We start from the raw sequence: 25,148 nt of genomic DNA on the forward strand, positions 1-25,148 counted from the left end.
AAACAGAAGAGCTGCTTTTAGCGGTTTGGGAAAAAAATGAAGTCTTTTCCTAAGCAATTTCTAGTCATGTAGAGGACTGACATACCATCAAACAGGCAGGACAATCACAGCTTGCGGGGATTAAAGCCACTCTAGGATAGAGAGATGCTCCGGGCAGATAGCGGGGGCCAAGAGCTGCAGACATCCTCTGTGCTGGGCGGTGGCTCCTTTCTCTGACTCAATTTCTCTTTCTCTGTCTGTCTCTTTCTCTCTCCCTTCTCCTGACCCTGACCACCACAGCCCATATGGACCTAAACTCCAAAATGTTGCAAATAATGTCTCTATCCTTCCTTCCCTGAAATGCATAGGCAGCCCTGAAATGAGAATCCTCAGAGGTACCTCTCAAAATGTTTCTCTCACTTACACACACACACAAATAAAAACACAAATAAACACAAATGCACACAACCACCGTGCACACTTACAGAAAAAAAACAGGCAAGCATACCCACCCACATACACACATAGTCATATACCCCCTCTGCCCACATGGAGCAACTCTTATGTGTCATTCATTCACTCCCTTTCTGTCCCTGATTCTCTTCATTACTTAATACAGACCCAGACCTGTGAAATGACCAAACTTGGAATCTTCTTTCTGAATACCTTGGTTTCCCTCTGTCTCTAGATGTAGATATGCCTGTGTTCACACAAGGACCTATCTGGTCATCTTCCTGCTCACAGAACCTTCGTCACACACCTGTGGAATGGCAGCCCCTGCGTTCCTGCCCCACTTTGCTCCAGAGTGGAGCTTCAGTGCATTGTTTCCGCAGTGTAGCGGATCCCTTGGTGGACAATGCACAGTGGCGACTTCCATCAGCCTATTTTGAAGATGTCATCATAATTGATGGCAGTAACAGATGGCCCTGGCTTCTCTGCTTATTGGGAAAGGGTCAACAACAGCATGACAACAGCCGCATGGAGTGGAGCAAGGACTCCTGCAACTGAGGTCAGCAGAGTGGGGTTCTAGTTCTGCTCCCAGGCTCCCCTGCCTGTATTTCCACTGGCCAGCCGTTTTCCCCTGAGGACCCAAGTCTCTTCGTCTGCAACTTGAGGGTGGCACAGGATTCTTTCTTCATATACAACAATGGCCTATTGCCTATCATTTTTCACTTGCTGTGTTGACAGAGAAAATCTTAGTCAATGAGCTTCTTACAGAAAATCAATATCTCTCTGAGTTCAAGCAGCAGGAAATCAAGAACAAAGGGCACACATTGTGTATGCCCTGTCATTCAATTACGCATCCATTCATCCATCCATCCATGCGTCCAACCATTCATCCATCCACCTCTTTCTACCTCCGCTTCCATCCTCCTAGTCAAAGCCAACATCATCTCCATCCTGTACCACTGCAATGTCTTTCCAGCTGGTCCCCTGCCTCCCTTCGTTCTCACCTTTCCTACAATCTATTCTCCACCAACCAGTTTGAGTGAACTTTTAAAAATATAAACTGATTCATGTCACTCCTTGTCTAAAACCCTCCAATAACATCTCATTGACCTTAGGATAAAATCCAAACTCTTTACCCAACTTGAGGTTCTGAGGCATCTGTCCTTCCCCTCCCTATCTGGCTGTCCTTGGACAACAATCCCTCTGTCCCACTATACTTCAGCTACTTGAGTCTTCTTTCAGGTCCTTTAACACATCAAGACCTCTCTCACCCAAATGTTTCCATTGTCACCTAGATTTCTGTTTCTTTCAAGCAACATGGTCTTGTTGGACTCTACAATGACAATACTTGACTAATTAAGTCAGAGTTGGCCACAGTCCCTGGGATGGCCTAGTGGGCCATGTCACAGCTGGGCAACATTCTCAATTCTGATCATACACAAATCCTTACTATTTTCTGCTCCCATTGAACCAAATTAATGAACTTCTATCTGACATAATTAATTTAGATTATGACACTATTTGATTCAAAGTCAAGTTACACTAAATATTTTTGGGCTCAGAGCTCAGTAGATGAGATCTATCTATAGGATATGACATTGGTAGACTTTCCAAACGTGAACAATAATGTGCTCTGTAACTAGTCTCCAAGGAGGACAGCAGGATCTTCTATACAAAGGGCAACTAACTGGCTTTTCTTCTAAGAGTGATAGATTTGACCTTGACCGGGCCACCGGCAGGAGCTTGAACTCCATGTCCTCGAAATACATCTCCTCCACTTGTTGATGTCAGAATTCCATTGCAATTTCTCAGCTGCATGCTGGGCTTTTCATATCACTGCCTTGGATGTAACAAGCATTCTCAACTCCTCCTAATCTTATTAAACTGCTGTTCCTGCAAAGTAACTGGGTGATTTTCAATCCATGCATGTTGGGATTTAGTGCAGCCCCCAAGCAGCTGAGCTGATGTCAACTTCTGAACCCTGAGCAGCCATATGCACCCAACCTCCTCTGCCACTACCTTTGATGGCTGAGGGCTGGGGGACACCCTGCCTCTCTGGCTCTTGGGAATGAGGCAAACAAGGTCAGAGGTGGCTGAAGGGAGGCAGAGGGGAAAGATTGTCTCCTGGTCCTCTCCATCATGTGGAAAAAGAAGAAGGCTGGAAATTAGGAGCCCTGTGTCCTGCCTGCGGCTCTACCCCTCCCTTCCTGGGTGATATTAGCCAAGTCACTGTCTGTATTTGGGCCTCAATGTGGGCCCCAGTTTCCTCATTTATGAGAAGAGAAGTTACACGGATAGTTGTGAGTCTACTGCACTCAAACGGGGATCAAGTTCTCTAGGTTATGACCTGCCGATTGTCCGAACCAGAGGCTGTGACAAGTCTGACAGACTGGCTGAATAGTTGATTTCTCCATATATATATATACACGAAATTATAGAAGTATAACTCAGAGAGGAACACAATTGGTCTCTCTAAAATATTGTCTGCAGGATATTAGGATCTAAAAAAATTTTTAAAAACATTTATCGGGGCCGGCCCAGTGGCCGAGTGGTTAAGTTCGTGCATTCCGCTTCCGCAGCCCAGGGTTTCATTGGTTCGGATCCTGGGCGCGGACATGGCACTGCTCATCAGGCCACGCTGAGGCGGCGTCCCACATGTCACAACTAGAAGGACCCACAACTAAAATATACAACTATGTATTGGGGGGATTTAGGGAGAAAAAGCAGGAAAAAAAAAAAGAAGATTGGCAACAGTTGTTAGCTCAGGTGCTAATCTTTAAAAAAAAAAATGGTTTATTTCCTTCTTCCCTCTGTCTTTTCCTCCCTCCCCTCTCCTTCTATCTCCTTCCTGTCTTCTTTCCTTCCTCCTTCCTTCTTTTTCTTTGTCTTCTTTTTCTGTCTTCTTTTTTTCCTTCCTTCCTCATTTTCTTCTTTTCTCTTCCTGTTATTTGATAACTATGAGCCAGACTAATTTTTCTCCTGGAGTCCACTTGCCTTACACACCTCAGTGTTTCCAGGAGGTTGGAGAATATCAGTATCCATTAGGGTTCTCCAGAGAAAGAGAATGTGTGTGTATGTGTGTGTATGTGTATGTATATGTATATGTATATGTAAAGGAAGTGGCTCACAGGACTGTGGGGCTGGCAATCTGAAGTCTGTAGGGCAGGCCAGCAAGCTGGAGCTCAGGCAGGAGCTAATAGTGCTCTCTTGAGGCAGAATTTCTTCTCTGGGAAACCGAGATGTTTGCTCTTAAAACCTTCAAATGCAGTCCACCTATATGATTGAAGATAATCTCCTTTACCTTAAGTCAATTGACTGTAGGAGTTAAGCACATTTGTAAAATAACTTCACAGCAATACCTAGATTAGTGTTTGATTAAATAACTGGGTACTGTAGGCTAGCCAAGTTGACACACAAAACTAACCATCACAGCATCTAACCACTGGGGGTGTCTAAGACCTCCAGGCCTTTTCATCAAAATCCCATAGGTTCACCCTGACGTGGCACTTCATTCCCCTTTCTCTCCAGGACAGGGGACTGGAAGGCAGTGGCTGCAGCTGCAGCACTCAGCCTCCAGCTCGGGGAAACTCAGGGAGCCTTTGGGGGGCCAGCAATGTAATGGCGCTGTAAAGGCAGGCCTGGAGAGTTGAGGGAGGCTGAGCATGGACACACAGCCCTGTCCCCCATGTTGGGCTCCGGGGCCAGCAGGGCAGGAACTGCTGCAAAGGGGGTCTTTTCTTCCTAAGCCAAATTCATGTTGAAACTCTGATCTCCCCAGCAAGAAGGCAAAGAAGAAATGGCTGGTGCTCATGATTTGAGATAAAGATGACACAAGAGGACGGGGATGGTATGGGTTTCATCAAAAGGGTACTTCATCATCATAAGCATAATCAGAGAAAATGGATAGCCTTGGGTTTAGGGAGGCTGAGAACTCAGTAGAGAGAGTTTGAAATGAGGACTGGTTGGGAAGAAGCCTCTAGAACCATGAAGCAGCCCATCTGTACTTCACAGTAATGGCGGTAGTGATTGAAGCATAGTGGTCACAGGAGCAGTAACAGCGAACACTTGCTCATCTCATACTATGTGCTAGCACTGTTTAAGCACTTTATGTGTATAACTCGTTTGATCTTTGCAGTAATATTGTGAAGTACTTACTATTATCTTTCACATTTTATATATGGGGAAACTGAAGCACAGAGAAGTTAAGTAACTTGCTCAAGGTCACAAAGTTAGCAAGTGTCAGAGCTAGGATTCAAACCCAGGAAGTCTGGCTGCAGACTCTGTGCCTATAACCACCATACTATACAGCCAGAGGGCAGGGTCCAAGAGATGGGGCAAATTCGGAGACCATACTCAACAACAATTTTTTATTGAGCAGTAATTAGGCTCCTGGTGTTTCTATAGGCACTAGCAATGTAATGGTGAAGAGAATGGGGCAAGGGCGTCCAGTCACAATGGGTGGAACATGGCAATCACAGGACCTAGTAGGTACTTCCAGTTTATTGGTTATTAGCCACATACAGATCCAAGTATATCTGGATATCTTGGCAGTACATATACAGATCTAAGTAAATCTTAGTCCCTAAAATAAGAAGGTGGGGGAAGAAAAGGAGTCATTTTCTTTTGTCAAATTTGAGAAATACGGGATAATGTGCTCAAGGTCCATCTATGTTGTCGTAAATGCCTACCATTTGCAACATGGATGGACCTTGAGGGTATTGGTGCTAAGTGAGGTAAGTCAAACAGAGAGAGAGAAGTACTGTATGATATCACTTATATGTAGAATCTAAAAATGTCAAACCTGTAAAAAAACAGGGTAAAGCGATGGTTACCAGGGAATGGGGGGTGGGGGGTAAGATTGGTGGGGTTTAAGGGTGCAAACTTGTAATGAGTGGTAAGTAAGCCATAGAGATCTAATTCACAGTGTAATGAATCTAGTCAATAATACTGTACTATAATGATGTGCTAAATATTGCTTCAATGACAATCATGTTACAATATATAAATGTATCAAAGTACACGCCATACACCTTAAATTTACAAATTGCAACATGTCAAATTGATCAAATAAAAAGGTAAAAAAATAAATATTACCAAAGGAAAAAAAAAAAGGAAATATGGGAGACTCAGTCATTTGTAGATCATTGGTTTGATATTGACATTCACAAGGACAATGTCGTAACTTAGTCATCTGAAGAATGAACTCTGGAGCCAAAATTCCGGGTTCAGTCCAGGCTCCGATGTTCATTAGCTGTGTGACATCGAGCAGGCTGTTAAACTTTGTGTGCCTCAGTTCTGTCGTCTGCAAAACAAGGATAATAATAGGAAACCTCCCTCCTGGGATTATGAGTATTTAATGTGTCAATATTTGAAAATACTTAGAATTGGACCTGGTCGACTGTAAATGCTGTTTGAGCGCTAGGAAAATAAATTCTATCTTTTATTTCAGTATGTTGAAAACCGAGTGGATCATCTCTTTATAAATATTTCTTTTTTGTCTTCCCTACTTCACCAATGACATCACGTTTGCTCCAGTCTTTCGGTTCACATGGAGCCTGTGCCAAGCGTCTCCCAGCACTGTCCTGATGGGGCTTTGATGAGACAGAGCTGTGGAAATCTAGTTCTTAGGTGACACCCTCAAATTCCCCAAGGCTCACCTCTGAAATGAATCAACTCCTTTCCACGACTTGCAGGCTGAAAACATCTAACGGCTCCTTAACAACAATTCTTCAGTTTAGCATTTTACATGTGTTATGGTCTAGCTATCTAGTCAACCCTCCGTCCCACACCTCTTTGAGAGGTTCCCAAAGTTCTAACCTTCCTGAGCTACATAATTCCTCCTTTTCCTGTCTCCAGACCTTTGCTTACATTATCATTTATATCTAGGGTGCATCCTCTTTTCTCTCTCTATCTGACCAAATGTACCCCTTCCATCAAGGGCCAACGCACGGTCACCTCCAATATGACACCTTCCCTGATTTGCCACCCTTCACGGTGGTTTGCTCCCTTCTCTCAGCCTCCCGGGTGAGATATTTGCACCACATCCAGTGAAGCTCACATCTGCCTTCGACTCTGGTTATCAGGAAGACAGTGGGTCACAGGGTTAATGGCAGAGATTCTGGAGTCGGAACATTCTGGCTCTGTCCTCATTTTTCCACTTACTAGGGTCGAAACCAAGGACAAGATTCAGCTTCAGGCCTCAGCTTTTCTTATCTACACAACCGCAATGATAGTGCCTGTCCCTTAGGACCTCCAACTGGTCCCCTGTTTCTACTCCTGTCCCCTCAGTGCATTCCCCACACTGCAGCCACAGTAACTCTTTGAAAACTTAAATCAGTTAATGCTACTTCTCCGCTTTGAAGCCTCCAAAAAAATTCCATTGTCCTCAAAATTAAGTCCAAAGTCCTTCCGTTGGCCTATAAGGCTTCAGGATCTTGATCTCATTTCCCACCATCCTCCCTCTCTCACTCTGCTTCAGCCCGCTGGCCTCTTGGCTGTGTCCTATGGACAATCCAAACATGCCTCAGGGCCTTTTCACTTGCTGTGTCCTCAACCTAGAAGGTTCTTCCTCCAGATTTCCCTGTGACTCACTCTTTTATTTTGCTCACTGGAGTCGCTTTCTCAGAGCTGCTCACCATAACATGACACTACTGTCCCTCTCCACTTTGCATTTTAAGTTGTTACCTCCAGGAATATCCTATAAGCCTTTGTTTATTTATTTCCTGTAAATCTCTCTCCTCAGCACCACCATAGGGTATATTAGCTTCATGAAGGTAGAAGACCATTGTGTTTTTCACTATTTTATTCCAGGCACCAGAAACAAAAAGTTCTTGGCACATACTTGGCACTGAGTAATAATGATTAAATGAATGAGGGAGGCTTAGCATCGTGCCAGGCTCCAGGTGGGCACCCAGTGTGCACGAGGCACTATTATTGCACTCTTCTTGCTGGAGCTCACATCTGTCTTCCCCGCTGGTTTGTGACCTCTTCAAGGGCAGAGGCTGGGCCTTCTTCATCTCTGCGTCCCCCACAGAACCAAGCACAGAGCGGGAGCCAACCCGCGCGTGTTAACGTCAAAGACCTCTGCAGACATCAGAGGGCAAAACCAAAAAAAATGGAGCAAAAGCAGCCCCTTGGCTGGCTGTGCGGGCACTTGATGGATTGGGGACATTTCAGCACCCTGTTATCTCTGGCAGCGAGGACACAGAGCCCTGACAGAATGGAGAAAGAAGAGCTCCAAGAACTGCCGTGGGGCCCAGGCCGTGCCCGTGGGGCTGTCCGCCTCCAGGAGGAGCACACGGAGGAGCGTCCCTGGGCCCTGCCCTGCCTCCTCCTGGCCTTCCACTGCTTCCTCAGGAGCTCTGTCTAGCAAAGCTCAGCCCCCGCTCCAAGACCTCAGCCCCCAGCGGAGCAGAGACACAAACTCCTTCCTACATAAGCATCAGTCACTCTCCAGGAGAGAGCTGTGACAAGACCCCATCTGAGCAGTGCCCGGGGAATCCGGCACCTGGGGAGCCATGTGTATTTTCTCCCAACTCTTTGTCATGCTGTGAATGTTATTAAAATGCCCTATTTATCAGAGTGAAAAAAAAATCCCAGCTTAAGCCAAACAATATACAGGCTTTAAAATACAGGCTGTGAATTTAATTTCCCCAGAAGCAGTGGTGAGCAAGTAAAGGGAGGTAATTTATGATTCTCCTGAGGGAAAGCCGAAGGCAAGCCAGACACTCAGAGGTGGTTCTTTTCTCTCCTCCTGCCCGGCTCACACCCCCGCCCCCCCAGGCCTCTGGCTGGGCCCTGTTGTCCTGGAAGCAGTGCCTTCCCTGGGTACAGCGGAAGTGCAGAGCCCAGCTGGTGGTGCTATTGATGGGAGCCATGGGTGAGCGTGCCAGCTGCAAACATCTGGAACGCCCCCAGGTGTGTTTACCTAAAGAGAGAGGGAGCATCATGTATTAGGGAAGTGAAGGATGGTGGTTTAAAGAGGAAATAAAAAGATAGGTAATATTTGTCCCCTAAACTTGGTATCCATGCAAGTGAACTGAGCAGAACTCAGCTTGATAATAGTGGCTCGCCTCTAGGATTGTTTATGATGGACCACGTGTCAGGCTCTGTCCCAAGGGCTTCTCTTGTGTTACTTTATTTCATCCTCACAACCACCCTGAGGCAGGTACTTCTCTTATTCTCCTTTTACAGATAAGAAAACTGAGGCTCAGAGAGGTTAAGAACTTACTCAAGGCCACACAGCCTGTGGGTGGCAGGCGGACTGGAATGCAGACTGTCTGCTCAGCCAGACCCCGTGTTGGAGGGGAGTACTGGATCCTGCCACCACTGTAAACCTCACCTCGAACTGTAGTTTCTTCTAATGTTCAGAATAACAATAACAATAACTAATATTTATTGGCACTTAGCACGTGCTGCACTGAGCACTTCTCAGGTTTTGCCTCGTTTATTTCTGACAGCAACCTCAGGAGGTAAGTTCTGTCATTATCCCCACATTTCAGATACGAATGCTGAGGATCAGGAATGTGCAGGGAGGTGCCCAGCACTGCGCCACAGATAAGGGGTACAACCAGAAGGCAAAGCCGGGCAGCCTGGCTCCAGAGGCCACCCTAACATAACAGCCTGTGCCCTCACGGTCACTTCAGGTGCAAGAAGAGACTTATGCGAAAGCCTGAGCTTGCTCCTTAACGTGACACCAGAGTTTCTCCAGGAGTGACGTATGTAATGCATTAGGTGGCACGTGGGAGGACCATCTTAATTTTCCCAAGTGTGTATTACTTTTACCGTGTAATCAGGGAAAAGACGTAGGCTCAGTCAGTCACATACTAGCTGTGTGAACGTGTGCAGATCACTTATTTTCTCCAAGCTGCAGCCTCTTCAGTTTCACCTGTGAAATGGGAAAATAAGGCCTACCCTGTACAGGTGTCTGAGCAAGCGCCTGAGGCATAGGAGGCCCTCCGAGTATGGGAAGGGAGAGAGGACCGAGGGAGGAAGGAAGGAAGGAAGAAAGATGGGAAGAAAGGAAGGGACCGAGGGAAGGACAGAGGAGGGAAAGGAGGATGGAGGAAGGAAGGAGAGTCGGAGAGGACAGGAGGAGGGGAAGCAAAGATGGACCACAAACTGATGTGTATCGTGGGCATTTAAAAATATCTCTAAAGCCTTAACAACACTGCAACTGGCACTTTCTCTGTACCAGGCCATGTTCGAAGTGTGTGCCTGTCTTCCAGTCCTTGTGATGACCTTATGATGTAGCTAACATTCCCTCCACCTTGCAGATGAAGAAACCGAGGCACAGAGGGGTGACAGGTCTGCCGAGGATTGCTCCGATGCAGCTGCCACAGCCGAGGCTTGAGCCCAAGCCGTCCATGCCACTAGCCTGGAGCTGCTGCAGTGAGGGGAGAGAGGGAGGGGAGCGGGTGACCTTCGCCCACACAGAGCTCTTTCTGTTCCCTCGTGGTGGCTGGGCTGGCCCGCCCACCCCTCAGTGGGCACTTTGTAGGCCCCCTCAATCAATTTCGCCCTGTGAGGATCTCCCTTACCTGTGAGCCTGGCATTAGGAAAAGAGGAGGATGAGACAAGTGCGTATCGATATCTCCTATGTCCTGTGCTGGGTTGTGGCCTTACCCTCTTCCATGCAGACAGTCCCCAAGTGCGGCCCACATACCACTGAGGTAGCAGCACATGGAGAAATCATTCAGTTTTTGAAGTTATCTACTATTTTTGTTGGCTGAGGAAGATTGACCCTGAACTAACATCTGTTGCCAATCTTCCTCTTTTTGCTTGAGGAAGATTGGCCCTGAGCTAACATCTGTGCCGATACTACTCTAGTTTGTATGTGGGTCACCACCACAGCATGGCTGACAAGTTGTGTCGGTCCATGCCCAGGAACCAAACTCAGGCTGCTGAAGCAGAGTGCACCAAGCTTATTCACTAGGCCACAGGGCTGGCCCCAAGTTATCTACTATTTTAATGTATGTTAGAAAGAGACAATGTTATTGAGATTTACAGGATGCTCTTAATAAGATCATGGGTAAATAATATGCAGGTTAAAAACAGAAGTAGGTCAATTTAAAGGGTAAAAATTAAGCAAACTGTAACCCTGGAGGTACAATTAGGTGAAAACAAAACAAGGATAATAGAAGTTTAGGAAATAGCATTGTTTCATCTAATTCTCTCTATAACCCTACGTATGAATCACTTATTCCCATTTTAAAGATGAGGAATGACAAGGTTTAGATCAATCAAGCTTGCCCAGGGTCTCAAAACTTGAAGTCAGCAAAGTGGAGCTTTGAATGCAGGTGCCTGACCAATGCAGGGTTTTCCTCCCACTGTTTCAAGGGTTTGCTCCTCCTCCTCCTACACTTGACCTTGAGATCCAGAGCAGACCCAACCCCGCTACCCTGACTTCCCTTTCTGTCAAGGTACTCATTGAAATCTGGAGGAGTTGCTAAAGCCAGTGCAAGTGTATTTATTTAAATTGTCAAGATAAATTAACTTTTAGAGCCCCACTGGAGGAGTCCTGCAAGTCTGGGCTGTGGGTTGGGAGCCATGAATATGCAAGCGCATGCAGCCGTTGAATTAGGCGGCTGCAAACATATTTGGAGGCAGCTGCTCATTTAATAATCTGGGACAACCACAGGAATAGACACCCGGTTGCTCTGGCCCATTTGCATGGGTAAAGTGATAATTTTATAACACAATTGCAGCAATTAGGTTTCCCCAGACAAAGCCAGGGGAACACCATTTGGGAGCAATCTTGGGTGTTGTCAGCTGAAGCCTACTGCAGCCTCGCCCCAGCTGTCAGACATAGCAACCTGTTTTCTGTAGATGCAGCCTTGTGAGGCGGAGGGGAGGGTGGCTCTGGGAGTCAGGCAGACTCAGGTTTGAATCTCAGCATCGTTCCCTATGAGCTACGGAACCCCCAGCTGATTGCTCAGTCTCTCCAAACATCAGTTCCTTCCTCTGTGGATGGGGATACCATTGGTACCTTCCTTTAATGGGTGGCTATGAGGGTTAAAAGTGATCATGCATCTATAAAGCTTTTGGAACACTGGCTGGTCCAACGGTTCTCAAACTTCTCTGAGCATCAGAATCACTGAGGATCCTCTAAAAATTTTTGATGTCTGGACCCCACTTCTAGAGATTCTAGCTAGAACGTGAACATTGGAATCTTTTCAAACACTACAAGTGGTTTCAATGTGTTGTCAAAGCTGAAAACCACTGTTCGAGTACAAAAGATCTGCATGATAGACAGAAACTGGAGTTATGATTTTCTCGTTATTATACCTGCGTTCGTGGAGCCATGAAAAACTCCTTTCTCACTTATAAGGGGCTTGAGATTCATCAGCAATTCAACCTTGGTCCTCATCCCTGGTCTAGTCAGAGTCCACTCTTCTTAGAAAGGAGGAAAGTGGGATGTGGTCGGGTGAGGGAGCATATCTTTGAGGGGAACCGGTGATGATGGGTCATTACCTCTGAGCACATTTTCCAAAACTGGAGGCTTTTAAATGGCCACTAAAAGTAATATATAGATAGAAGGTTAAGACTATGGTGAATAGACACTGGAGAAAGCAGTGTTCAAGCAAGGCTATGAAATACCTAGACAAAGCGGTCAAAGTGTGTTATCTCTTAAAATGCTCACCCCCCTTCCCCACTACCAAGGGATGCTGCTGAACCAGTTACCTTGACCTTGATGCCCTTCCGGCAGTCCTCTCCCAATACTATAACTTGTTCTTCCTGGAGAGGCATGAGGCATGAACCTACCCCCTGGGCATACATGCAAGACACAAGCTGTAGCTTCCTTATCTAACTACTTGTGGCCTTGGTTCTAGTCCTCTGCTCGTCCTGCTGCATTTCCCTGCTAGGACTGAAATCCATCCCAAATCCTGGCCTTCTCGACTGGGTCATTCACCCATGCCCAGCCTCATCTCGTCCTGCTTCTGACATCCTCCTTTTCACCTGGGCTAGAACACTAAGTCTAAGTCATGTTAGAATATATGTTCTAAGTCATGGACACGTGTCGGTGGAACAACCAACAGTCATTCCCTGCTCTTTTTGCTGGCAGAACCCACTTCTCATTTTAGAGAACAAAATGCCAGATACTCACTCATTCTCCCAGACTTCCTTGCAGTTAGTGGTAGCCCAGGGCTGGCCAATGCGATATTGACAAAAAATCTTCCAGAGGGCTTTGGAAAAAGATGCTTCTCTCTGATAAAATGAGAGAAATATATGAGGAGAGGCCTGTGATCCTGCCTTTGGTCCTGGTCTGGAATGCTCTTGTGTGAGGATATGGTACTTGGAAATTGTAGGAGGGCCTGCAGTGCTCCCTAATATCTGAGTTTCTTTCTGTCCATGTAACACACCTATGCAACATTTTCCAGCTTCCTTTGGAAAAGGAAGTTTCCCTGACTAAGTTCTAGATTGTCAACAGAAGTGATGCTCTCCACCTCCAGGCTTGGCACATCCCATTATGATTCTTCCTCTTTCATTCTCTCTCCACTGGCTGGAGACAACTCTGAGGACTCAGAGGAGAGCACAGACACAAGATGGAAGGAGCCTGGGCCCTCGAGTGACAGAGAGGAAAAGAGTTCCCTCTTCAACTTTCTCCCATCAACCCTCATTGAACTATGATATACGAGGGAGAAATAGTCTCTTTCTCAGGATAACTGTTATTGCCACCAAAATTTTAGGGTCATCTGTTATAGCAACTACACTACTGTAACTAAGAGAGAACAACTGTGGTCATTTTGCCACCAGATGGGAGAGAAAGAAATCTGACTCACTGAGAATGACAGACTGGAAGATAGAAGGAACTTGTGATCTGACACATTCTCTGAGCAGCTACACCAGCCTGAAGACTCCTGCTTCCAGACTTCTTGTTTTATAAGGTAATAATAAGCCTTCCTGATCCCCACCCAAGCTCCCATGAGACTAGGCAAGGGCCAGGGGTGGGCCTGGCCAACTCGACCTGGGGGCTTGTGGCTGAGGGACTATAGGCCAGTTGCTGGCGCCACACAAGGGAGTTTATTAAAGAGGAAGTGAGCAGGGCTTTGTGGTAGTTTGAGGATGTGATGGTCAGTGGGGGAAGTTCCTCTTTCTTTAAAATGGAGCCCAAGCAATCATGCATTGATGATCATTCATCCTGGGACTGATGCTCATTAGGCTCAGCCCCCACGGATGTTGTGGCTCACGTGTAGGCTGGCACCCAGCATGCGCTCTACCAGAACCTTCCCCTCAACTCAGTTTCCATTTGTTGCCTGCCTTGGTGCTCCCAGGCCAACAGAGGAGGCAGAGGAGTGCGGCTGCTCTCAGGGCTGCAGCGCCCCAGCCCCAGGGCTGTAGATGATGCTCTCACCCCCACTGCTGTGGCCGAGGTCTGACAGTTGAGCTTCAGCTCGGAACCTCAGTAACGTCCTAAGAAACTATTCATTGACTCTTGTTGACGCATTGGATACACTTTCAGTAACGGGGAATTCATCTGAGTTCCAGAAAGCAGCGAAGTTAGTGATGAGCACAGCTTTATTTCACACAGAATCAGCCTTACAAGTCTTTGAAGCTACAATAAGGGTCCTGGGAAGTCTTGTCTGACTATAAAATGCTAGTAGACTCTGAGAAGCCCACTGGTGATAGGACAGTTAAGGATTATGATAATGAATTATTGCACATGGCCCATGACCTGGCCATGTTACAACTCCGTGCCTTTGAAAACACTAAGAAAGGAGTCCTGTATTTTCTGACCCAAAGACAGCAATAGTGCACAGCAGGAAGTGGCTCCCTGTTGGTGGAATTTGGGATTCTTAGCTGATGACTAGAGGAGGCTACATGGACATGATGCCCAAAGGAGCAATGAATGCTCTTTGGAACCTCTGAAGCAGCGATACGTGATTACTAAGGAATGCTGTGAACATCCAGAGGGGCTGTTGGGTTGGAAAGCACAGAGGCTTGGATGCTGGGCTGGATTACTTCTAAGAGTATCTCTTGAAATATTTCTCTTTGAAGAAAAAGAAGATCTACAGATTTTAGTGCTACTGCTATGGACTGAATTGTGTGGCCCCAGAATTCACATATTGAAGCCCTATCCCCCAGTGTGACTGGATTTTGTGACAGGGCCTGTAGGGAGGTAATTAAGGTTAAATGAGGTCATAGGGTGTGGCCTTGATCCCATAGCATTAGCGTCCTTATAAGAGACACTAGAGAGCTGTCTCTCTCTCCCTGCCATGTGAGGACGAAGCAACAAGGCAGCCATCTACGAGCCAGGAAGAGGGCTCTCAGTGGGAACAGAATGCACTGGGATCTTGATCTGAGACTTCCAGCCTCCAGAACTGTAAGATAATAAATTTCTGTTGTAAGCTCCCTAGTCTATGGTATTTGTTATGGCAGCTCAAGCTAACTAAGACAGCTACACATCAGAGGATTCAGAATTTCTCAAGCAGAGGTCCAGAGGCCTCAAACAGAGGAGACACCCTTCTCTAGTCAAGTGAACGTGTCCAGTGGGCAGCCAGTAAACTCCGGGCTGACTCTGAAGACCTGCTTCCCTGGGGGAGGTTCTAATAAGGGTCGCCATCTGCCTCCACACTTTTTACTATTCCGTGTAGAAAAGATACAGAGCCATCGCTTCCTGAGAAGTTTAAGTGGTATCTATGGTTCTCTGATGTTCTCTTCCACCTGTCGACACCAGAATTAGTGGAATCTTCATATCTCCTCTGTCAGGCAGCCAAGACTCTCCTCTACATTTATACGTGAATCGATGTCCTACAGAGCCTGGAAAATGCACAGAAGTCCAATGTGGGTACAATCCACGGCACTGTGGTAAAAGCAAATCAAAAGAGAACTGGATTTTACATGCAAGGAAAAGAGACTCAGAGAAGTTATTTAACTCATCCAGGTAACTAGAGAACTAAGACATAACTCTAAGCCCATGGTCATAACCGCTACACGGTATTAGAAACAAGGTGTCGTATAAACGAGAAAATCAAAACCACTCTTCATCCCATGACCCAAAGATCATAATTGTTAAAATTTAGATTATTTTTCTCCAGTTTTTAGAACTTGGGATTGTATTATATATATTCTGCATTCATCTTTCATTTTATCTAATATCATAAATATTTCCCATGGCATTAAATATTTTTTCTAAGACATGAAAAATATAAAAGAGGACTGAATGGAAGTTTCTTTTTCAGGAATATGTGTAAATACTTTTATCTTCCATTTCTTGAAGAGCATCCAGTACACAAATCTGAAAACAGATGTATGTTGATAATCGAAGGCCATATTATATCTGTGGACAAGCATCTCGGGAAATCACCATGTAAGGAATCCTTTTCTGAAGGAGAGCAGGACCCAGGGGAAAATCTGTGCACGGACCTAAACCTCATTAATGAAAAGCCATCCCTCCCAACGATGCTTGGCGTCGTTTCTGATGAGAAGAGGGAGTCCCTGCCTCAGAAAGCAGCTGAGACACACTGTTTGCTGCTCTGTCATTTGAAACCAGACACCGACATTTTAAAACAAACATCAACCGAACCCAAACTACACTAAAATTCAGTCTGAAGTGGAAGTAAGTGGGCAGAAGTATGTCATCCATGATGGTGTAGAAATTTCTGTCCAGGTGCATACCCACCATATCATACAGTCTTGCACACTTCAGTGTTTTATGGTCAATAAAATATCTGTATTCTTAAGGAACAGAGGAGTAATAAACATTCTTCTTATCAGTGGGGTTTTCTATTATTTATAGACAAATACTGCATAGCCCCAATTAATGTAGGCAATAAAGACCTTTCCTGTTCTCTCAGATGAGATTCCATGTCCACTCAACCAATCCCAGCTACTCCTGATTTTCTCCATCACGGATTTCTAGGCTCCCTGGAATATAAACCTGCTTGACTAGAATAAGCACTCTGTGAGGAAAGGGGCTCTGTCTGTCTTCCTACCATCATATCCATGGCGTGCAGAATAAGCCTGGCACACAGCAGGTGCACACTAGTGTTTATTGAATGAAAATGTTCCTGGACGTCTTCCACCAGAGTTACTGTTTCCTTCATTGGGAGCCGCCTATTCCTTTATCATGTCCCTCATCCTCCTCCATCCTTACTTGGACTCCTGAGAGAAACGAAGGGAGGCTGAGGCAGTAGGCACGGAAGAGAAAGAACACTGACCTGGCAATCAGAGGAACTGATGGATGGTCCACTTACCGGCCATGTGGCCTTGGGTAAGTGTTTAATTCTTTTGACCCTCTTCTGCTAAATTATAATGACGATGATGATCATTGATAATCAATGAACTGATTAATTAATTCAGTGATAATCATTGAATTGATTATTAATTAATGAATAGTGTGATAGTCCACCTAGCTCCCCTTTTCAGGGCTAACACTCATCCCCCAGATACTGGAAATATTAGTTGTTGACAGCACTGCTCTCATGGCCTTGACCAAACTTATGCCCCCTCTATGGGGTGGCCCCAACCTATGAGTGGCTGATGGGCAAACACAAAGGATCAGCCCCATGATGCCAGTTTGGGATCACTCTGAAGGCCATCCCACTCCTGAGTTCCCTGTGGGAGCTTCTGAGTCTTCAGCTGCAGCCACGAAGCAGGTCAGCTTCTTTCTCTGCCCAGTCCTGCCGTCCCAGCTTCCTTACAGATGTATCTCCAGAGAGAAATCCCAAGTAAACCTGCAAGCAATTCTCCATTTCAGAGTCTGTTTCTAGGAAACCTTATCTACAGCAATGCTGATGATGTTGAGGATAAGGGTGATAGCTTGTCCAATGGGGCTATGGGCATCTGGGATGGGGTAACGAGCACTGAGAGCGCTCAGAGTCGGCTGTCCAATGTGTGTCAGTTAAATCTGAATCTGAAGCCTTTCTTCGGCAGAGGAAAAAAAATTGATCCCCTCGAGAGACATTTGAAGAATTTATTCCTCCTTATGATGTCGTCCCAAGAGGAGATCCATTAGTCTTTCTGTTCTGGTTGTTGCTGTTCTGGCTCCCCAGGGGGAAGTTACTCCCCAGGGTGGGGCTGTACCCTCTAATGTGCTCCCTGAGTCCTTGGCGTTCTGTATGCTGTGAAAGTCTCACTCCCTCTGGGCTGTTCCATCAGAATCCATCCCCACAAGCTAAAAACAGCCCCAATCACCTCCTTTCTTGGATTCCAAGAGAGCTAATCCTCTGTCTAGTGCTTTATCAGGCTATTGAGAAACACCCAGAGAACCCTGCCAGTCTAAACAGAACATAGCATGGGAAATCACATTAGACCTCCCTGTAACTCACCCAACACTGCAGGCCTTAAAATTCTAACACCACCCCGATCCTCTTACTGTAATGAGAGTAGAAATTGATGCCATGTCATTCTATTCTTATTGCAGTATTAAGATTCTCCTAAATAGTACATTGAACTCAAACTCTGGGGAAATTCTCTGCTAACCTACTTGAAACTGCCCTAGAATCAGCCTTAGATTGTTCAGGATTTCTAGTCTGATGATATCAAGGGAGGATTGTGCCTCTTTAAAAAACTCATTCCCGCTGGGATCTTGAAATAGAGGCTTTGAGAAAATTCACTAACAGAAGAGGGCCTGATGGGATGGAAATGCAGGAGGATGACTTGAGACAAGGTGCGTGTGAGTGAATGTTGGTCCATATTTATTATTATCGCCTGACAGCATCTTCAGGCCCACCTGTTGAAGAAGGACTCAGTCATGGCTCCTGAAAAAAGTACATAATTAGAGATGGAACCTGGGTGGAGGGCAGGTAGATGGTGACAGGAAGAAGATCACACTTCCAGGCAAGGCAGAGTAAGTGGAGAGACTTCCAGGTGGGTGGCTGTCATGGGATGCCACACAAATTCACATTTCATAGAAGAACCTGAGCTAATAATCAGGAGGAGGTGGCGGAGTGTGACGGTGGCCACTGGATACCATTTCGGTTTCTTCATTGTTTCCAGAAGCCTGATTTTGATCAAGTAGCAATGTCCCCAGATCAGGGAACAAATCACATCTCTAAGCCAGTCAAGTCAATCTGTGGTTGGTGGATTGTTTCAGGGTAGGCTTGTGACAAGTCAATTACATGAAAGAGAGAGGCTGCTGGGGGCTTGTGGGAAAGACATTCCTCCGGGGAAAAAGAGTCAATCCTTATGACCCTGCCCTTGCACTCCTAGGTTATCCCAACACACATGCAGATGACATACATTCACCAGAATATACCTATGGGGAGTCATAGCAGCACTATCCATGATCTACAACACTTGGAAGCAACTCACATAACCATAAACAATAGGGTAAATAAATTCTGGTATATTCATGCAATGGAACATGACACAGCAATGACAATTAACAAACTATAGGTCCTCTCAGCTATGTAGATGAATTTCACAAAGCAAAAAAAGAGAGTCACCTAAAGAACATGCTGTGCAATTCCATTTATATAAAGTTAAAAAAAAAAAGGCAAACCTGGAGCCAGCCCAGTTAGATAGTGGTTAAGTTTGCATGCTCCGTTTTGGCAGCCTGGGGTTCATGGGTTTGTATCCCAGACATGGACCTACACAATGCTTATCAAGCCATGCTGTGGTGGCATCCCACATACGAAATAGAGGAAGATTGGCACAGATGTTAGCTCAGAGCCAATCTTCCTCACCAAAAAAAAAGGAGGGGGGCAAACCTCATCTATGGTGTTTGAAGTCGGGTTAGTAATTTCCCTTGGGGGCCAAGGGTTCTTCCGGGGTGCTGGTAATATTCTGTATCCTGGTTTGTGTGTCTTTTTCATGGCCTGGGTTTACTTTGTGAAAAGTCATCCAATGTACACTGTTGATTTATGTACTATTTTTATGTAGGTTACACTTTGCTGAACATTATATTTAAAGTTAAAAGAGAGGGGACCTGTCAGGAGAAAGCTCTGTTACTGCTACCCATTCCTTTGCTTCCTGCTTTGATGCTGTTGTGTGAAGAGGCAGTGGCTTGAAGACTGACAGCCACTTTGCAACCTTAAAGAAACACTCAGAAGGATGAAAATTCAATTTTCCAAGGAGGGTGGAGCAGAAGGATTAGTAGCTCCAACCCTTGATGGCATGTCTGAGCTGTGGAATCATCCTTGGCAATGCTTACCTCTGAACTTGGATTTAAGACGAGAATAAACATCTTTATGGTTCAAGCCACATTGTTGAGTTTTCTGTTACTTGCAGCCCAAGGAAGCCTAATTGATTCTGAGAGTGGAAGGTTTATGGTACAGACCCTTGTAGGATAAAGAGGTTTGGAAGCATCAGAGAGGTTGTTGGGGCAGTAACTTTGTAACCTGGGTTCTAAATCCAATTGATATGGGCTTGGAGGAAGGTGGAGGGCATGCTGAGATTCAGCAGTAAGACCTCTATCAGACTGAGTGTTAGTTCTCTAGCAGAATTCCTCATTCCAGACCAACCTCTTTGTAGAGCTGAGGCTATGGCTGGACTTCTTGTCTTTGTCAGAATTGGTTCAGGAACTGGATAACCCCTCCAAGGCGGGGGATGGACATCAGTGACAATGGCTGGGCAGGACTTAGACAGGACCTAAACACAAAGCCACGTTTTTTCTTGCTTTTAATGTTATGTTTTATTCCCCTTTCCCATAGAAGTGATACTGTGTTTTGGGAAAATCCAAAGTCTCTTTAGTCTTTGGGCTCTAGAAAACCCTAGCCACCACTTGTGAGTTCATTGCTTGGCAGAAGTTCCCCTCTGAATATCTCATTGGAAAAGCTTACAAATGCAGGTTGCCTTCTCTCCCGGGGCCTTTCAGCAAATGATGTTCCTTTCCCTGCTGATCTGATAATTAAGCTTCCAGAGCATCAGAAAGGAGGGGAACCTGCAGACATGGCTGAATCCTGATGTCCCAGCCCCAGTGAGCTACGGAGACTTTCTCCTCCCACCTCCCTTGGAGAGAACAGGTGGGCCAAGATGTCACAAAGAACCCCACAGGTTCCTGTGTAAATCCCACGTGACAATGACCCATGACCCATGGTTCATGTTGGGTTCTGACAACAGCCCAGGTGCAGAATTTGTAAAGAAGCCTGATGGTTGTTGTCCTTGGGAAGATAGAGGCTACAAGGTCACCTGATGTCAGGTCCCCTCCACCTTGCTCACCCTCTCCTGAACATAAGCTTTCTGCAACCCAGGGCTGGGCTCACACACAGCACCGGGGCACCAGACTTGGAGACCTTAAGGAATCAGAAGCTCCCTCCTCCCTCCCAGGATGGCCTTGGCACCCATCACAAGGCACGACATTGATGATCACATCAATTACAATAGCACACACTATGTGTCAGCTATTGTGAGAAGCCTTCCCATTACAGTATTCATTTGTCATGATCATCCTTTTATTATCTCCGTTTTGTAGATGACAACATTCAGTGACACAGCCTAACTGACCCAAAGTCACATAATTAGTGCAGAGCTAGAGTAGCGACTTTTCCTCTCCACTCTGTATTTGTAGGGTGCAAACTAGGAAAACAAAACTGGTGGCAGCAACAACACCGGGGGTGTTGACCTAATTCTGGGCCATTTATCTGTGAGGAATTGAGCAAATTCCTTCCTCTTTTAACCACTCAGTCTCCACCTGGAAAATAAGGGCTTTACACAAGACCCTTATTTGGAAGATTTTAAGTTCAATCTTTTGGAAACCAACGATTTGATAATAAAGAGTGTGCTCAGGACCACACAGAGGGGAATATAGGGTTTTAAAACAGGGAGCCAGAAAGTTAATAGGAAGTTTAAGGTCAAGAAAGAAACTTGGATCCATTAGGTGTGTTACGGCCTGAGTTGTGTCCCCCCAAAATTCCTGTACTGGAGTCTTAATCCCCAGTACCTCAAATGTGACTGTATTTGGAGGCAAGCCATTAATTAGACAGTTAAGGTAAAATGAGGTCACATGGGCAGACCTTAACCAATATAATAAGAGGCCTTATAAGAAGAGGCCATTAGGACGTCGACAACACAGACCAAGAGAAGACCACGTGATGACTCAGTGAGAAGGCCACCATCAGCAAGCCAAGGAGAGAGGCCTCTGGAGGAACCTAACCTGCCGACACTTGGATCTTAGACTTCCAGCCTCCAGAACTGTGAAAAAATAAATTACTATTGTTCAAGCCACCCAATGTGTGGTATTTTGTTATGGCATTTGGAGCAGACTCAATCAAAATGCTGCCAGACGTTGGGCAATATGAAGCACCTTAGACACGTCATCTTCCCCGTTAGACCTGTTTGGTCATTCTACACCTTCATCACGCAGGAGAGTCCCCTGGGCATTACAGATGCGTGTGTTTAAGCCTTTCTCCCCAGGGGTACTATTTCAGCTGCTCTGGGGGTGATTCTCGTGGGCATCTAGGACTGAGAACCTTCTTTCCAGATCGTCGAGTCTTTGGGTTTCCTACCACTCAAATCTGGACTCAAGGGTCATGTCCAAAGGGAGGCTCCCCGTGACACCCTCATCCAGGGCAGTCATTCTCTCTCCAATCACAGTTTTACTTTCTTCAGAGCATTCATGACTCTGTTAAATGATCTTTGACCTATATGTTTGTTTGTTTTTTATCTCTCTAGAAATATAAGCTTCATGATGTCCAAGACCTGGACTGCCGTCTCCTTTAATTCTGACAACAGTTCCATGAGTCACAATTCTGATTCCTGTGCGTGGATGGGGACGCCAGGGTGCAGAGAAGTTCGTGACTCACCTCCCCGCTCCACCACACACATCACAAGTGGTAGAATCTGGGTTTGACCCCAGGTTTGACTGAATTCAAAGCCGCCCTTCTGGGCTACTTACACATGGATTATTTCCTTGCCACATTATAATTTATAAACCATTTTATTTCATCACAGAAGCTCATTTACTCTCACAATGGAACTCCAACATAGGAACTATCATTAACCCCATTTTACAGATGAGAAAACTGGGGTCTTAAGGGGGGTTAAGTGATTACTCACGATCACAGAAGCCCAAGGCGGGCGAAGACGTTTCCTTTGTCCACAAATCCCCTTCTTTTCCCCAGTCTATTATTCTGTTTTCTGTTTCCTCCCCTCGTCTACCTGTCAACAATCCTCTTCTTTCTGCTAAGAGGGGAGGGGGTCCTGGCTGGTCTTCTTGGTGAAGCAGCAGTAATCCTAGTCAGACCCATGAGGAGGAGGGGCGGCCCACCAAGGCACATCCCAGCAGAAGTGCTCCTAGCAGCAAGCTGTGCCTGGCTTCTCGCTGGCAGCCCCGCCAAGCCAAGGCTGCCTGTTGGCACTTCAGTGCTGAATTAGAAAATGATCAGGTTAGAACATTCTAGGAGAAAGTAAAAAGGATTAGAGCCCCATCCCTCCACGGCTGTGAGACAATCAGTGGGAATGAAATGACAAAGAGCTTATGGAAACAGAGGGACAAGAATTGGCATTTATTGGGCACCTACGGTGTGCCAGATGCTTGTCACACATGAGTTCATTTAATCCTGAAGTGGCCTTGTGAGGGATGAGCAGGAAATAGAGGAGTCGTTATTGACAGCTTCCTCTCCTCACTGCCCAAATTCTGCTCGACGCATCACGTAATACCGCCTCTCACTGTGTCCTCTGCCCCCACCCTAGGACGCGCTTCCATCAATTCTACACAAATTTCCTTTGAACCAGTCTCTTAACATCTTCTCTGTTTCCCTTCCTATTTTTACCCATGCTACAGTCAGAGCGGTCCTTTCAAAATGCCAGTATGAGCAAGGCTTTCCTCCGCTTACAAACTTTGGCAGCTCTCTGCCTTTCTTAAGATACAGGCCAACTCTCAAACAAGGTGTCCTGGCAAAAATTCCTGGAGGACTCAAATTCCGCCTACCTTTCCGCCCTTCTTTAGAGGCGTGGCAGTTCCTGCAACACGCCGTGTCCACTCCCATTACCAGGGCTTTACACAAGCTGTTCCCTCTGCCTGGTATACTACCCCCCCTACCCCACCCCCCACGGCCCTTTAGCAATTAACACCTGCTCTTCCCTCAGCTCTCAACTCACTGTCCCTCCCTCAGAGCCCCTTGACAAGGACACGGCCCCTTGTCATCTGATCCTGCTTCTTGCCTTCCCAGCCTGGATCGTGCATTCATTAGAGTGATCCACTGAGTTTTTATCAACGTTCTTGAGAACAAAGACTTTACCTGATTCTGCCCTATCCTAACCTGCAAACCAGCACAGTGCTGAGCACACGGTTGGTCCTCAGTTAATGTCCAATTGCATGAAATGTATGTCTTCATTTTACAAGAGAGGAAATTGGGACTCAGAAAGGTCAGGCCAATGCCTAAGGTTGCCCAGCAGAGCTGAGACGAACTTCTCAAGTGCTTGAGACAGAGCCTTGCTCAACCTGCAAATATGTCAGCCGACCGGGGTGTTGGGGGGGAGAAGAAGAGAGTGGCTGCTGAGCATTTCGGCTCCTAGGGAAATAAATGGATTGTGCTGCAGTCGGGCCCATCTCCACTCCATCACCAGCCACTTAAGAGGCCAGGCTCCTCAGAGCCGCCCTCAGCTGTGGGGGAGAGACTGACGGTCCCTAAAGACCCATCTCATTATCCCAGGGGCCAAATTGGGACCCTGCGAAAGGATAACTGGCCCATAAATAAACCCCAGACTAATTCTGCAACTACACAGGGCAGAGACATTGACCAAGGGCCCACTAATACGGCCTCTTGGCACCCTCCCCTCCGGGGCTAATGGTGATTCTCAGAAAGTAAATACAGCGCTTCCGGAGCCCTAGAAGCCATTTGCTGTAATGTGGCGGAACCGTCTTAAGCGAGTGCCTGATGAATTAATGGGCCTGTTAAGCACAGTTCATGTGCATCTCCATTCACAGGCTGTGTGCACTGGTCATCAGTGGGAGGTGTTTGGAAGACCGGTGGCAGATAAAACCAGACAGAAGTGACAGGAGGCTGCCTGTGCACGCACATCTGTGCATGCCCCCGCATCTGCAGCTGGTCTGGGCCTCTGCAGACACGTGTGCCTGAGCATGCACGTGTGTGTGAGCGTGTCAGAGCACATGTAGGCAGGTGGTGCAGGAATGCGTGTGAAGATTTGTTGCTTGTGGATTTGCACCCCTGTACAATTATTCCAGTGCCTGCAGACCTGTCTTATTATCCAGCGTGTAACGCATGGTCCATGGGAGTTACTCAATAAATGCTTGTTGTTCTGATACATAGTAAAGGCTGCCTACTCCTACCACTACTACTGCAGAGAGAACAAAGTCTTTCTAGACAGCACGAAAAGGTGGAACATTCTCACAGCCGTTAGCCAGCTAAAGGGGCTTGGGGAGAGCATTTTCCTTCTCTGATCCTCACTTTCTCACCTGTCAAAGGAAGACTGCAATTAGCACGGCAAGTAGGAAGTTGAGAGAATTTGTTCCCACAGGCCACTCTTTTCTTGTAAGAGACCAAGCCATTCCTTGAGAAAGGCGTTGGCCGGAGGATCACGTAAGAGGATCTGAGGACAGGTGGCTAAATCTTGGAGGATTCTTGTTTCCCGAGATGAATAAGAAGGAGAGAGGGCCAAGGTCAATAACAGGATTACTGAGATGCCCTGAGCGCCCAGGTGAGCTTTGGGGTGGGGGCAGGGCGCCATCCTGTATTCTCCGATGCGTTTGTAGGTCCATGAAACAAGGAACGTGGGGGACTGAAGATGCCAGCAGTAGGGCAGTTACAGCGTCCAGACTGAATGCAGTGGGAAGTCCGGTCAGGAGGACGAAAGGAGGACCAGAAGAGAGAAAG

General features: G+C 46.4%; 1 pseudogene; it reads left to right on the forward strand.

Annotated features, from left to right (window-relative positions):
- LOC103563958 (ER degradation-enhancing alpha-mannosidase-like protein 1) overlaps positions 1–25,148 on the forward strand; it is a 121,713-nt pseudogene that overhangs the window by 44,051 nt on the left and 52,514 nt on the right.

Source organism: Equus przewalskii, chromosome 12, assembly GCF_037783145.1.
Source record: "Equus przewalskii isolate Varuska chromosome 12, EquPr2, whole genome shotgun sequence".
In the NCBI taxonomy this organism is placed as follows: domain Eukaryota; kingdom Metazoa; phylum Chordata; class Mammalia; order Perissodactyla; family Equidae; genus Equus; species Equus przewalskii.